Consider the following 13,968-nt stretch of genomic DNA (forward strand, 5'->3'; position numbering starts at 1 on the left):
CACAGGAGAGGGCAAATTCTTCAGCAGGATAGCGCTCATTCTCATAATACTTCAGCCTCCACATCAAAGTTCCTAAAAACAAAAAAACATCAAGGTGCTTCAGGAATGGCCAGCCCAGTCACCTGAATGAACATTATTGAGCATGTATGGGCTAAGATGAAGTAGGAGGCATTGAAAATGAATTCAAAACATCTTGATGAACTGTGATTCCTGCAAGAACGCTTTATTTGCCATTTCAGATCAATTTATTTATAAGTTATTTGAGTTATTGTAGAGATGTATGAATGCAGTCATTAAAGCTTATGAGACTCATACACAAAATTCATTATTTTTCACTGCACCATGACCAGTTATATTCTATACTCTACATTATTTCTGTTAAGTGATAAGACTTTAGTCTTAGCAAAGTAAAACGTTACTGTCCTAATTAAATCATTAAAAATCAAGGCATGATCATATTTTATTTTGGCAAAATAAGCATAATCTAGAGACTTTTACCTTTCATATAAGCCACTTTTGATACCAAATGATCAACTAGGTCAATGCGACGCGAATGTTGTGTGATGCAACAGATCCTCTGAATATTTCCATGAGCCATTATATTTTCCGTGGTGTTCGGAAGCATGTGGTCTAAGAATTGGCTCTTTCCAAAGCACTGGCTTTCTTCGAGGAATAGTAAATAGTGAAACTTCCCCCACATAGAATTACGACTCCATTCTCTATACAAGATGTTTTAATTGAAGCTGGCATTACCAAAAACTAAAAGCCTTTTATACAAAGAAATTAAATGCATTTCAGTATTTGGTACTTTCTCCTTGTGTCATTCCATTTTTGTTACAATTAACCAATAGTTTGGAGCTGGGCTCAGTGGTTAGCACCGTCACCTCCTAACAATAAAGTCACTAGTTCAAATATGGGATGGGACAGGAGGTATTTCTGTGCAGAGTTTGTATGTTCTCCCCTGTGTTTCTATGGGTTTTCTTCAACTGCTCCTGTTCTCCCCATGGTTCAAAGAGATGGGTTATAAGTGAATTGCGTAAACTGAATCGGCCGAAGTGAATGTACGTGTGTGAATGAGAGAGTTTATGGGTTTCCTAATATTGAATTGTGGCTGGAAGTGCATCCACTGCATAAAACATATGCCAGAATAATTGGTGGTTCATTCCGCTGTGACGAAAAAAATTTGAGTTTACCATAATCAATTTGTTAACAGCATCTTTAGAATCATGACGTGTTTACTTAATTTACCCACTGTGTGTTGCTATATTTTAATTTATTCAGTCATTTTCCTTCGGCATAGTCCAGGGGTGGCCAACCCTGTTCCTGGAGAGCCACCTTCCTGCAGATTTCAGTTGCAACCCATTTTAATGGGAAGCAACTGAAATCTGCAGGAAGGTGGCTCTCCAGGAACAGGGTTGGCCACCCCTGGCATAGTCCGTTTATTTATTAGTGGTTGCTACAGAGGAATGAACCGCCAACTTATCCAGCATATGTTTTACATAGAGGATGCCCTTCCAGCTGCAACCCAGTACTGGGAAACACTCATACACTCTCACATGAACACACATATGCTACGGCCACAAACTCCACACAGAAATCCCAACTGACTCAGCTGAGACTTGAACCAGTATCTGGCTATGTGGCATTTGAACAATTGTGCCAAGAAAATATCCCCACCATTACACCACCAGCTGAATGAATGATGATACAAGGCAGAACAGATAAATAATTGATTGTTGTATCTGCCAAATTCTGACCCCACTATGTGAACATTAATGCAGAAATCAATACTTATCAGACCAAACTACATTTTTGTAATCTGTTGTTCAATTATTATTAATTAACTTAGTTAACAAATAGTTGACTTAAGTTTGCGTGCTCGATGTGTCACATATTTGTCCTTCTTCTTCTTTTTCTTCTTCTTCTTCACAGAGATGATCTTCTGCAGACCTCATCTGTATTGGTTATGTGTGACCCTGGATCAGTCATTCATTCATTTTCTTATTCGGCTTAGTCCCTTTATTCATCAGAGGTCGCCACAGTGGAATGAATTGCCAACTTATCCACCATATGTTTTACGCATACCTGTCAACTCTTTTGTTTTCCATGGGATTCTTCCGTATTTTACTGTTCTATCCTGCTATCAACCTGTAAAGGTATTTTCCCATATTTCACCTGTATTTTCAGTCTTCTCTGAAGGGTGGCAATAAACATTAAAGAGCCGATCCTCGCTATACACAACCCATACCGCCGAACCACCAGGGGCCACTCTTTGCTCTTAAATATGAGTCTGTTCTGTGCTTTCGCTTTATTTAGTCATGAAAACACTTTGAAATACATGTAAACACAGCAGAATTCCCTTTCCTTTTCACCCCTCCAAAGCAATCCTCAAAACAGTCATATAGCAGTGCGTGACTGTCAGCTGGCACACTCCATAGTGATAAATAGACACTTTCCCAAATGGACTCTGTACACACGATTTGAAGCAGAGCGAATATCCCTTATAATGGTGGCCATATTCTTTATTTTCTCATTCTGAGCTGATCTGCGGGAGGTAGCGAGATAGTGGGTGCCTGAAGAGAGAGAGAGAAAGAGAGAGAGAGAGAGAGAGGGGGGGGGGGGGGGGGGATTTGAGTGAGCGACATACCTGAAGAGCGGTGGGGGTGAGTTGCATGCGACGTACCTGAAGAGCTAGGAGGGATGCGGTGGAAAGAGGGGTGTGCAAGGTATTTAAGGACCGGGTGGGAGACGCACGATTTCCGGGAGATTATCATTCATTTGTGTGCATCCGGGAGTGTCTATGCATTTGAGGGATACTCCCCCAACTTCCTGTAGACTTGGGATGTCTGACATCCCAATGCTGACAGGTCTGGTTTTATGCAGTAGATGCCCTTCCAGCTGCAACCCAACACTGGAAACCACCCATTCACACTCTTTCACACACATACACTACGGCCAGTTCAGCTTTTTCAATTCCCCTATACTGCATGTCTTTAGACTTGTCGGGGAAACCGGAGCACCCAGAGAAAACAGGCTTGAACCAGCAAACTTCTTGATGTGAGGCGATTGTGCTACCCACTACACCACCTCAACACCCTGGATCAGTCATTAGTGTCTTTATTTTTATAAATGAGCTTTTCATTGATATGTGGTTTGTTACACTCTATATAATACTTGGTTGTTGTTACCCATTGTTCAATCAAATATGAACAAACACAACATTGGGTTAAACTTTCCAAAACAATTTATATTACACTTTTATTTGACCCAGCAAATATTGGGTTACACCAACACAGCATTTTTTAGCATATATAGAACAGGACAATATTCGGAATCTGGGAGAGAGGGGGTGGCATGGTGGCTCGGTGGTTAGTACTGTCACCTCACAGCAAGAAGGTTGCCGGTTCAACTCCTCAGCTGGAACAATTGCCATTTCTGTGTGGAGATTGCATGTTTTCCCCATGTTCATGTGTTTCCTCCGGGTGGTCCGGTTTCCCCCACAGTCCAAATACATGCGCTATAAGTTAATTGAATTGAACTAAATTGGCTGTAGTGTATAAGTGTGTGAATGTGAGAGTGTATGGGTGTTTTCCAGTACTGGGTTGCAGCTGGAAGGGCATCTGCTGTGTAAAACATATGCTGGATAAGTTGGCAGTTCATTCCAATAGTATCTGGATGCAGCCTTTATGATGCACGCTGAGATTGCATCACTGAAATGCAATGTCAGACGCAATTGCACACAATGCAGTGAGTGATGTCACGATGACGGGTAGGGTTAGGGGTGGGGTTGGTTGAGCGCATTAAAAAGCATTGGATGCAGCTCAGATTGCACTGCACCAGGTCTGCATCCAGACCCCTCTCGTTCATTCTAATGTCTCAACCGCATATGATTAAAGAGACTAAGCTGAAAGAATATGAATAAGTGAATCTGAAATATCAAAACACTTGTCTAAATGAAGTAGCATAAGACAAATAACCAAACAAAAATGAGTTTTGAAACATTTATAGTAGGAAATGTAAAACAAAATCTTGGAACATTACATATACTTAAGATTCTATTTTTAAATTCTAAATCAGATTTTTGCCATAAAAGAAAAATTTATAATAAACAGTAAGAAGTTTTGTTGTCCAAGTTAATCTCAGACCAGACTTTCTCTTCGCTCTGATATTACCAATATTTACCTACAAAACTGCAGCTCATTGGATAGTCTCTTTTTCAGATTAGTTTTGAGATTTTATGTGTGTCTAAAATACTCAAACCAGCCAGCCAACAACCATGTTACATTCAGAGTTGTTTAATTCACCTTTTACTCCCCATTCTGATGTTTGGTTTGAACAGATTGTCTAGACTGCATCTTCTTGCTGCCTTGTGATTGGCTGGTCATATTTTTGCGTTTACAAAAAAAATCATATTCTGGCAAGCTAAAATGCGTCTTAATATTTAGCTGTTGTGCTATTTGTGTCCTGCAGGGGATGCAATCTTCACAATCAAGCTCTGACCCTGTTTATATGTTACATTCAGCATGATATTAAACTCTCAGACCAATTACATTCACACAAAGGTCAAATCTGCCAGAGTCCATTTTTAGGCAATTTGCTCACAGTGATTCCCGTGAGCTTTCTCCATTCATCACTCAAGTAATCACTGACCTTTCAAGGGGTCAGATTAATTTCCTCCTGTCCTCACAAGCTAATGTATCTTTAAGGTTTTAAATAAAAGCTAACAAATGCTGTCTGCACATTCTGTAAATGCTTAACAATTGATTTTCGTTTTTTATCTGTTCATACATCAAATGTGGTATGTGCAGTATTTATAGTTTAGATCAATAATATTCCTGGTGGGACCTAAAATGGCTCCAATAAAATCATTGCCTGGGTTTTTAAGAAATCCATAAAATCAATAATGTATTTTGTTTTACCAACAGATATGTCATAATATAAAGCCTGCAGTATTTTCATAACTGCCATCTTCAGGTATTTCTTCTTACTTAAAAAAAACATCCATTATTTTTCTCCAAAGAGGCATTCAAATCAATTTCATTTGTCAGAGTAAATCCCGATGAAATAAACGTAAATTACAAAATGTATGCGCAATGTTGCGTTGAATGAAATGTGATAGTCAGAATCCGGAATGCTGATTAAACGGTGTCAAAAAAACAAAACAAACAATATTCAAATCAGTATTTGCCACAGCAATGGGTCTGATCAGCATAAATGATGAGTACAAACAGGAACATTATGGCAGATTTGATCAAATCTGTCACAACAACAGCTTGGGTCTGACTGTCAGAGACTGCCAGTTGCCTGGTGTTGTGTGATGCAACAGATCCTCTGAATATTTCCATGAGCCATTACATTTTCTGTGGTGTTCGGAAGCATGTGGTCTAAGAATTGGCTCTTTCAGAAGCACTGGTTTTCTATGAGGAATAGTGCAAAGTAAAACTTCCCCCACTTAGAAATATTACTGTGCCCCTGGGTCTGAGACTGTTCAAACTGACATTAATGTTTTATAATATAATTTCATTAATTTAACATAGTTCCAGTCTTTAAATTTGATTGGCCAAGCTGCATGCTTTCCAACAAGAAAACAGATTGTTGTTTGTATCTAATCTTTTCTTATGCCTCATGATACAAATGATGAGCATAAGATGGCTGCATCTGAAATGGAATAATTTCTTGAGTAAGTTCTTACTGTACTTTGAATGTTGACGTACTTTGCGATCAATGGAAAAATGTTTAAAAAACCCAATACTGGCTTCAATGAAAGTTTTACAATACTGCCTTTGGAGATAGGAAAGTAGGTAGGCATCAAGGTATGTCCGAATCCAAATTCTGCTTCACTTCTCGTCTCCAGTGTTCACACTTTCTGTATGTGAACTCAAATTCAAAAGATTTTTAAGCAATCATAGTTGACTATCCCATCAAAGGAGTCTCTAGTTAAAGATTCCCCGACTTAAATGATCTGGGACCTCATGGATCAATGCTGCGAACACACAAAAACTTTGTGTACGCCAGGTTTCACGCCCAGAATCGCTCACGTTTGGATTTACTAACGATGAAATGAACGTGGGAATGTGCGCAGCTCCACGCCAACTTCATGGCTGGCGTACGCACATTTTTTGAGTGTGTTTGTTTTATTTCCATTGGCGACTCCTAGAGGCAGTTGTGTTAAATTGCACTCTACAAAGTGTCTTTAAGCCGTGCAATGGCAGCTGTATGAGACGGGTTCAAGCCAAACATTAAAGGGTATATAAGGTTACCAGCCAAACATTAAAGGGCAATTTGCAGCGATCGCTGGTTTTCCCAATGTAATCTGAGCTATCTACTGCACGCACATAGCTATAAAGACACTATCTGAAGATGAATTTGCATGCGTGAATCAGAAACATTTCCATTCAATAAATGTGCAAATAAAATATGATGCACAGACTTATTGATGATTCCTACTTGTCTTCCTCTGAATAAATAGGAGGCAAAATCTGAAAAAAGATTTTGGGGGGAAAAAAGAAGAATGACTTAATCAGACGCTGGATTCGAACCGAGTTCATGGTCAAGTGTGTTAAACCATGTTGACATGCGTTTTAAGAGCAGACAGATTAACACCCAGATTGTTAAGGCCCCTACAACATTTTGCACCTATACATCTCACTATTTCTTGTTTTAAATACTCGAAATACGCGATGTTCAGATTTAACTGTGTTAACCGTTGTCTTTTGTTATTAATTCCGGAGGACAAACTTGCAAATAACACCATTTTTCTTTGGTCTACCTCTGAAAGCAGCACCTCCAATTCACATTCTGTTTAAATTTTCTCTTTTTGCTTGCTTTTGCCAATGCTTTTTTGTTGGGTTTTGCCAAAGTAGAGTCATTAGCATATTCATACGGGGGGAGGAGGCAGGGAGGCGTTTTGCGCTCGTGCATGTTGCGCTCAGTTTCACGTTCATTCCGATGTACAAAGAATATGCGTGGGATTCGGCGTACGCAGTGTTTCATACATCTGAAATTTTTTCTGTGTACGCACAAAGCTGTAAATGTGCGTAGTAAATGTTTTAGTATGATTTCCACGCAGTCTTCGTACATGAGGCCCCTGGTCAGTGTGGATATCCATTTGACAATAATTTAAATCATTTGAATTTGAATGTCCAAAGATTTAGTGATTCAAAATATCTGATCAGAGAAAGTTTTCAGATAATGATCATTTGAATCAGTAATTCTTGCTGATTCAAATGATATGATCAGAGTGACTGTCCAGGTAACGATTCACTGATTCAAATGATCCAGTTACAAGTGCATTTTAAAAGCATGCTGGTTGTCAGTACCATCGCGTACATGACATAGACTGCATAAAAAGAAGTCAATACCAACTGAGTTCAATAGATCTTTGAGCAATCAGTTGGCTATTGATTTTTGCATTGGAAAACATCTTCATTTAAGGATTCTCTGATGAAAATAATCTGGTCAGTGTGACTCTCCAGTAAACAGTCAGTTGAACCAGTGAATTTGGCTGTTTTAAATGATCTGCTTAAAGCGATTCTTCAGTTAAAGATTCACATATTCAACTGATCCTTTTAAAACTCTTGTGAATAATTCACCAAGTAAAATGTGGTGAATCCAAGCCAGAATGAAGAGTTACTGATTCAAATGATCAGCAGTGCATTTCCCAAACAACAACGTAACTCACAGCTGAACTATGCATCGTTTGGGAAAAGAACGATGACGTGACGAGTGTTTCCCAAAACCCGTAGTTTCTCTGTCGCAGATCCGTAGTTTCAACCACGTTAGTTATAATGAAACTCTTTCTTTAGAGAATGTAAAACTCCTTCTTTAGAGAAGAACCCCAAAATTTATTTGTGCAAATTACATTGTTTTACATGCGCACACACATAAAAAAATCCAACATTTTGGTAAAAAAAATGCACTCGTTTTTATATTATTTAAAATATATATAAACAGCACAAATAGGGCCTACGTTTCCTTTACAAATATTATTGAGAACATTACATATTCTATTCTAAAACAAAAAATCACTTACAAAAGATAACACTTATTCTAATATTGTAAATAAATCATATAAATAAATCAATAATGAGGCTACTCATTAAGAAATGAAATTTAATATTTATTATGTATAACGAAATTTAAAAAACTACTTTAATAATAACAATATTAATAATAATGATGACGATGATGAATATTATTATTAATCTTATTATTATAAAGTAGGATATTTTTTATTCATTCATTTTCTTTTTGGCTTAGTCCCTTTATTAATCTGGGCTCACCACAGCGGAATGAACTGCCAACTTATCCAGCATATGTTTTATGCAGTGGATGTCCTTCCAGCTGCAACCCATCACTGAGAAACACCCTTACACTTCCATTCACACACAAACACTACGGAAAATTTTAGCTTACCCAATTTACTTATAGCACATGTCTTTGGACTGGAAAACGGAGCACCCAAAGGAAACCAACGCGAACACGGATAGAACATGCAAACATCACACAGAAATGTTAACTGACCCAGACGCTACTCAAACCAGCGACCCACTGTGCCACCGTGAAGCCTGAATATTTTATTTTATTTTTTTGAAATGTCTACAATTTTACACATGCAAACTACTGCAAAAATGTTCTAACCAACAAGCCCATGTCATATACAGTTCAGATACTTAATAAATAACCTACTATAAATTAAAAGCATTAACGTATGCTATGTTTTTTTGTTTTCACAAACTTTGGAGACATACCATAATATTACTTTTAATTAATTACTACTTTTAAATAATAGGTCACCTATAGCTTTCGTCATGAGCCACGGCTGTGTTTAAAATTACATCAATGTTTTCAAAGTGTACTGCGAAGTAAGCGCAATTGTAAACATGAATATCGCTAAAACTGAACTGTAAAAATATTTTGAAAGCAAATTGTACTGAAAAGAGATGACTTTATTGCCTTTTTTAAAAATTATTCAAAGTTTAAATGTTAGAATGTTCTAAATGAATAGGGTATAGCGGGGATAATAGAACACAGCCGGGAACTATGTTTCTAACTACAGCTCCAGTGGTGTAGTTGCAAGCATACAAGTTTGCAACGCAGTTTGCGAATGTTCGTTGGAACGATGGATTTGGGAAATGCCAAATCAATGAACTATGTTTGTAACGATGAATCTTGCGACCTTATATAGTTGGCTAGTAATAGTTTCGGAAATGCTTCCCTGGTTGGAATGAATCGTTAGAGAACAATTCCCTGATTCAAATGATCTGAGAGTGATCAGTTTCTTTACGTGAATCTGTGATTCTATGTTGCACTAGAGAGGTATAGGCTTTTATTCCTCAAAAAAATGTACAGCTAAAGTTTTATAAGGATTTAATGAAGCGGCGGTACGGTGTCTTAGTGGTTAGCACAGTTGCCTCACAGCAAGAAGGTCACTGGTTCGAGTCCTAGCTGGGCCAAGTGGCATTTCTGTGTGGAGTTTACATGTTCTCCCTGTGTTGGTGTGGGATTCCCCCAGTGCTCCACTTTCCCCCACAGTCCAAAGACATGCGCTATAGGTGAATTCAGTAAAACAATATTGGCCTTAGTGTATGAGTATGTGTGTGTGAGAGAGTGTATTGGTGTTACCCAGTAGTGGGTTGCAGCTGGAAGGGCCTCCGTGTCCTAAAACATATTCTGGAATAGTTGGTGGTTCATTCCTCTGTGGCGACCCCTGATAATTAAGGGACTAAGACGAAGGAAAATGAATGAATGAAAGGTATAGTGTGTACACTATGTTAGCTTGATTATTGTACACGTGTTCATGGCCTTTTGTATAAAAGTATGTTATAATAGCTGCCGGAGATGGCGAACTGGGACAGGGTTTGTGTAACAATAACAAGACATTATTAGTTGTTTGATAACAGTCAAGCCAAAGGCAAAACATTATAATTACCTTAACATGTCCAATGTTGTAAAGATAGCTACATAAAAAAAGAAATTATATTACATCATCTTGTAGATGTCTATTTTCCTCTTTGTTTTAAAACCCTTTCTAGTTTAAACATTTATGGCTAAATTAATCCAATTTTTGCCACTTTCCGTTGTGTAGCATTTACTAATTCATAAAGCGAGTGAAAGTGAAGCAGGTCTGAGCTGATGCGCTTGAACGGAAAAGAGGAATAAACTGTATATTCATAGTTTCACTTATACTAAACAAAGTAGTGTATAGAAATACATTAAAGCAATTTGATGACATGAATAAACATTTTTTGCAAAAAAAATTATTTTTTAAAGTAATTTATTTATATTATTAAATATTAAATTAATAAATTAGGATTAAAATATAAAACAGAAACAAATTGAATAATTATGCACTAATATCCGCATCATAACACAAAAAAGCCAAGCTCACAATGCTCGTTTTATTGTTTTGACACTGTTTTTGAGTCCTCTTACACTGAATAAATCAGAAAGTTGTGTTTTTAGGTATGAAATGTTATACACACTCATCGGCCACTTTATTAGGTACACCTTACTAGTACCGGGTTGCACCCCCTTTTGCCTTCAGATTGGCCTTAATCCTTCGTGCCATAGATTCAGCAAGGGATTTTGGTCTATACTGACATGATAACATCACAAAGTTGCTGCAGATCTGTCAGCTGCACATCTATAATGCGAATTTCCTGTTCCACTACATCCCAAAGGTGCTCAATTGGATTGAGCTCTGGTGACTGTGGAGGCCATTTGAGTACAGTGAACTGATTGTATTGTTCAAGAAACCAGTCTGCAATGATTCGCGCTTCATGACAATTGCTCATTTGGTACTAATGGGCCCAAAGTGTGTCAAGAAAATATCACCCACACCATTAAAAACACCACCACCATATACTGTTAAACAATCACAACTAATCACAAGCAAAATAAAAGTTTCATTTACATAATCATTTTGTCAATATGCTGTGTATATTTCTAACGTATATACACGCATCTATGTACATGTATAGGTTTTTTTTAACCTTTATACAAAATAATATTTATATAAAGCAAATTTAGATAAGATATTATTATTTATACACTACTTGTCAAAAGTTTGGAATCAGAACGATTATAAATGTTTTTAAATAAGCTTCTCCTCAATAAAGCTGCCAATTATTTGATCAAAAATACAGTACAAATTGTAAAATTGGGAAATGTTATTGCACTATAAAATAACTCTTCAAAAGTAGTTTATAATTTAATTTAATCTTTTAATCCAATGGTTTTAAAGATGATTTTTTAGCTTCATTACTCCAGTCTTCAGAGCCACATGATTTTTCAGAAATCCCTGTAATACTAATTATTATTATTATTAATGGTAATAGTATTAAAAAACTAATGAATGGAGTAATAACTTCATTTAAAACTACGTACAATAAGAAAGCAGTTATAAACATTTTAATAAACATTCAACAACTAAACAATATTTTTACATTTAATAAATGCCTTCTTGATTAACAGAATTCTTTTCTTTATGAAAAGACATACATGAAAAAAACAAAACAAAAACAGAACCCAAACTTTTGACCGGTATAGTGTATATAAATATTTGTATAATATATACATCTACATTATGTTTGTATATACAAGTATACACACAGATTGTAATAAAGTGTAATTAAACCAAGCACTTCAAATGCAAATTTTGATGCCTGATTTAATAAGAAAATACAACAATTTTTTGGCGAAAATGTGGCGAATTCATATGATTTCATGTGTATTGAACTTATTCTGCAATGTGGAAGTAAATTCTTTTTTAGTATTGGTTTAGAACTTCTGATTCATTTAAAGGGGAAATGACAAGGAATAATAAACGGATTGCAGGAAGCAATCAAACTACTTGCTCTAGAAACAATTCTGTTTTGACAATACATAAAAACAAAACAATGGATAGATACAAGTTTGAAACATAATGAGCCTCATTTTAAAACGTTTAAAAATCATTGAAGGGAGCAAGACTTTGGTCTTGAGCCAATAAGCTTCCAATGGCTGTGCCTGCTTATATGTGAAATAATAAAATAAAAATGTCAAAAAAAAAAAAAAAAAAGGCCTTGGCCCCAAACCCTTAACCCAAACATCATTGGGGGATGAGCAATTAATACTAAGATGTATGAAGGAGATTGTACAAATTCATAGGAATTAGCCACCAAATTTAAAAAAGGTACAACTTTATGTGAGTTTGTATTGACATTTTGGATGTTGTGACATGTTACGAAAGCAAAATTGACCATATTTGACCTGTAACTGAAATGATTTGAAACACACATCTAATGAATCAAAACACATTCTCTTTTTCCTAACACATTTATTTATTTTTTCTGACATTTTTAAAATAATCTTTCATTCTGAGATGATCTGTGGAACAAAAAGAAGAACATTTACAAGAGCATCATGCAGAAATGTTTCGTCTTGCAAGTAAGAGAAAAGATGGAGGCGGGTGTATTATTTTTTTGGGCAAACATACTTTAAGCCAAAGCACTTAGTGGGCAAGGTGGAAAATCTGACCACTTTTACAAAAAAATAGATGACCAAACAGGCTGGCATGATTTTGGATGATTACACAACTGTGCTAATGTGGCTTGCAATCAGACATATAGAGCTGGAAATAAAGAGAGAGAAGTCCTGGTGGCTTGCGTAGCGGGTCATAACCATGTATGTCATTTCCGACAACATCCCTTTGGAGAGTCGTTTGGCTAGTTCCATCCCAGTCCAACAATCAAGTCCCAGTTTTGTAGCAAATCTGCGCCGTCAATGAGCTCAGTTTCATGGAATAAGAAATAAACAGAAGCAGGCGTTTTAAATGTGAGCGAAATTTCAGCTTCATAAGAAAAGACTCTGTAATGTAAATAAATACATAAATATCTCAATATAGAATAAATACATAAACCTCGTACAACAGTTGTTTTTCTTCAGCAATACATTACGTAGGGACTTTGTGGCAGCATCTGACATAAAATAGATGCAGCTGTGAAAAATGAAACAGGCTAGAAGGCATTTCTTGACGGATGAATTCACATCTTCGTATGACATTTTTATGGTGTTCTTGTTCTAAAGCAAACAGTTTCATCTCAGTAACTAACTCGCTAACCGTCTTGCATTGTTAGCATACGTGCATGCATGTGCTCTGAAGGGTGAAGCTGGAAAAAAGGGAACGAACATGAAAGAAACAAACCTAGCAGAGAAATTGACCTCTATGACCACAGACTAATGAAAAGCTGTAAACACAGAAGCGTCTTCACAAATAAGCTTGCATTTGAGTCGAAATGTTGGAATAATGTTCTTTTATATGTTTTCATCTTGTAATGGACTGAGCTTGCTAATTGCACAATAATAGAAAATGAGAGTTGGGGGGGAACAAATCAAGAAAATGAGTCTTTCAGTTGAATGCCGCTCTCCTGTCCTTCATTAGTCTCTGTGTGTGTGTGTGTATTGTCTGGCCACTCTGAAGGCCTCTGTGAGCTCAAGAGGCTTTTGAAAGCCAGTAGGGATGTGGTACTTTGTTATCCGCAGATAAGAGCGCAGAGCTGTGTGTTATTATTGTGTGTGTGCTCGGCGAAGTCTTTGATTCGCACAAACTTCAGAAATTTCAAAGAAAATGAGGAGTCGCCGAAACGTCCTCGAGCACTAATCCATCACATCCCACAAGGAGTAGGTTGTGTCCTCAAAGTTGGGAAAGTTTCATTCTATTAAGCATGTGTCGTGCACCCTAAAGCTCACAATTGATTGATGAGCTAATTATGGGTTGTTAAAGTGACAAAATTGAGTTCAGACTACACAATACCTACCCCATTTTGGCATAATCCGTTTAGTGTAGACTACTGTTGTGGTCATTCAAAAAACACCAATGGTGGTACCGAGTTTGCACCGTTATCATACAAATTTTTGTTCTTTCATCAATTTAAAATAATAGCACATATTTTTAAAACATTCTACAGTCTAAAATAATAAAACAAA

Source organism: Danio rerio, chromosome 18 (genome assembly GCF_049306965.1).
Source record: "Danio rerio strain Tuebingen ecotype United States chromosome 18, GRCz12tu, whole genome shotgun sequence".
Classification (NCBI taxonomy): domain Eukaryota; kingdom Metazoa; phylum Chordata; class Actinopteri; order Cypriniformes; family Danionidae; genus Danio; species Danio rerio.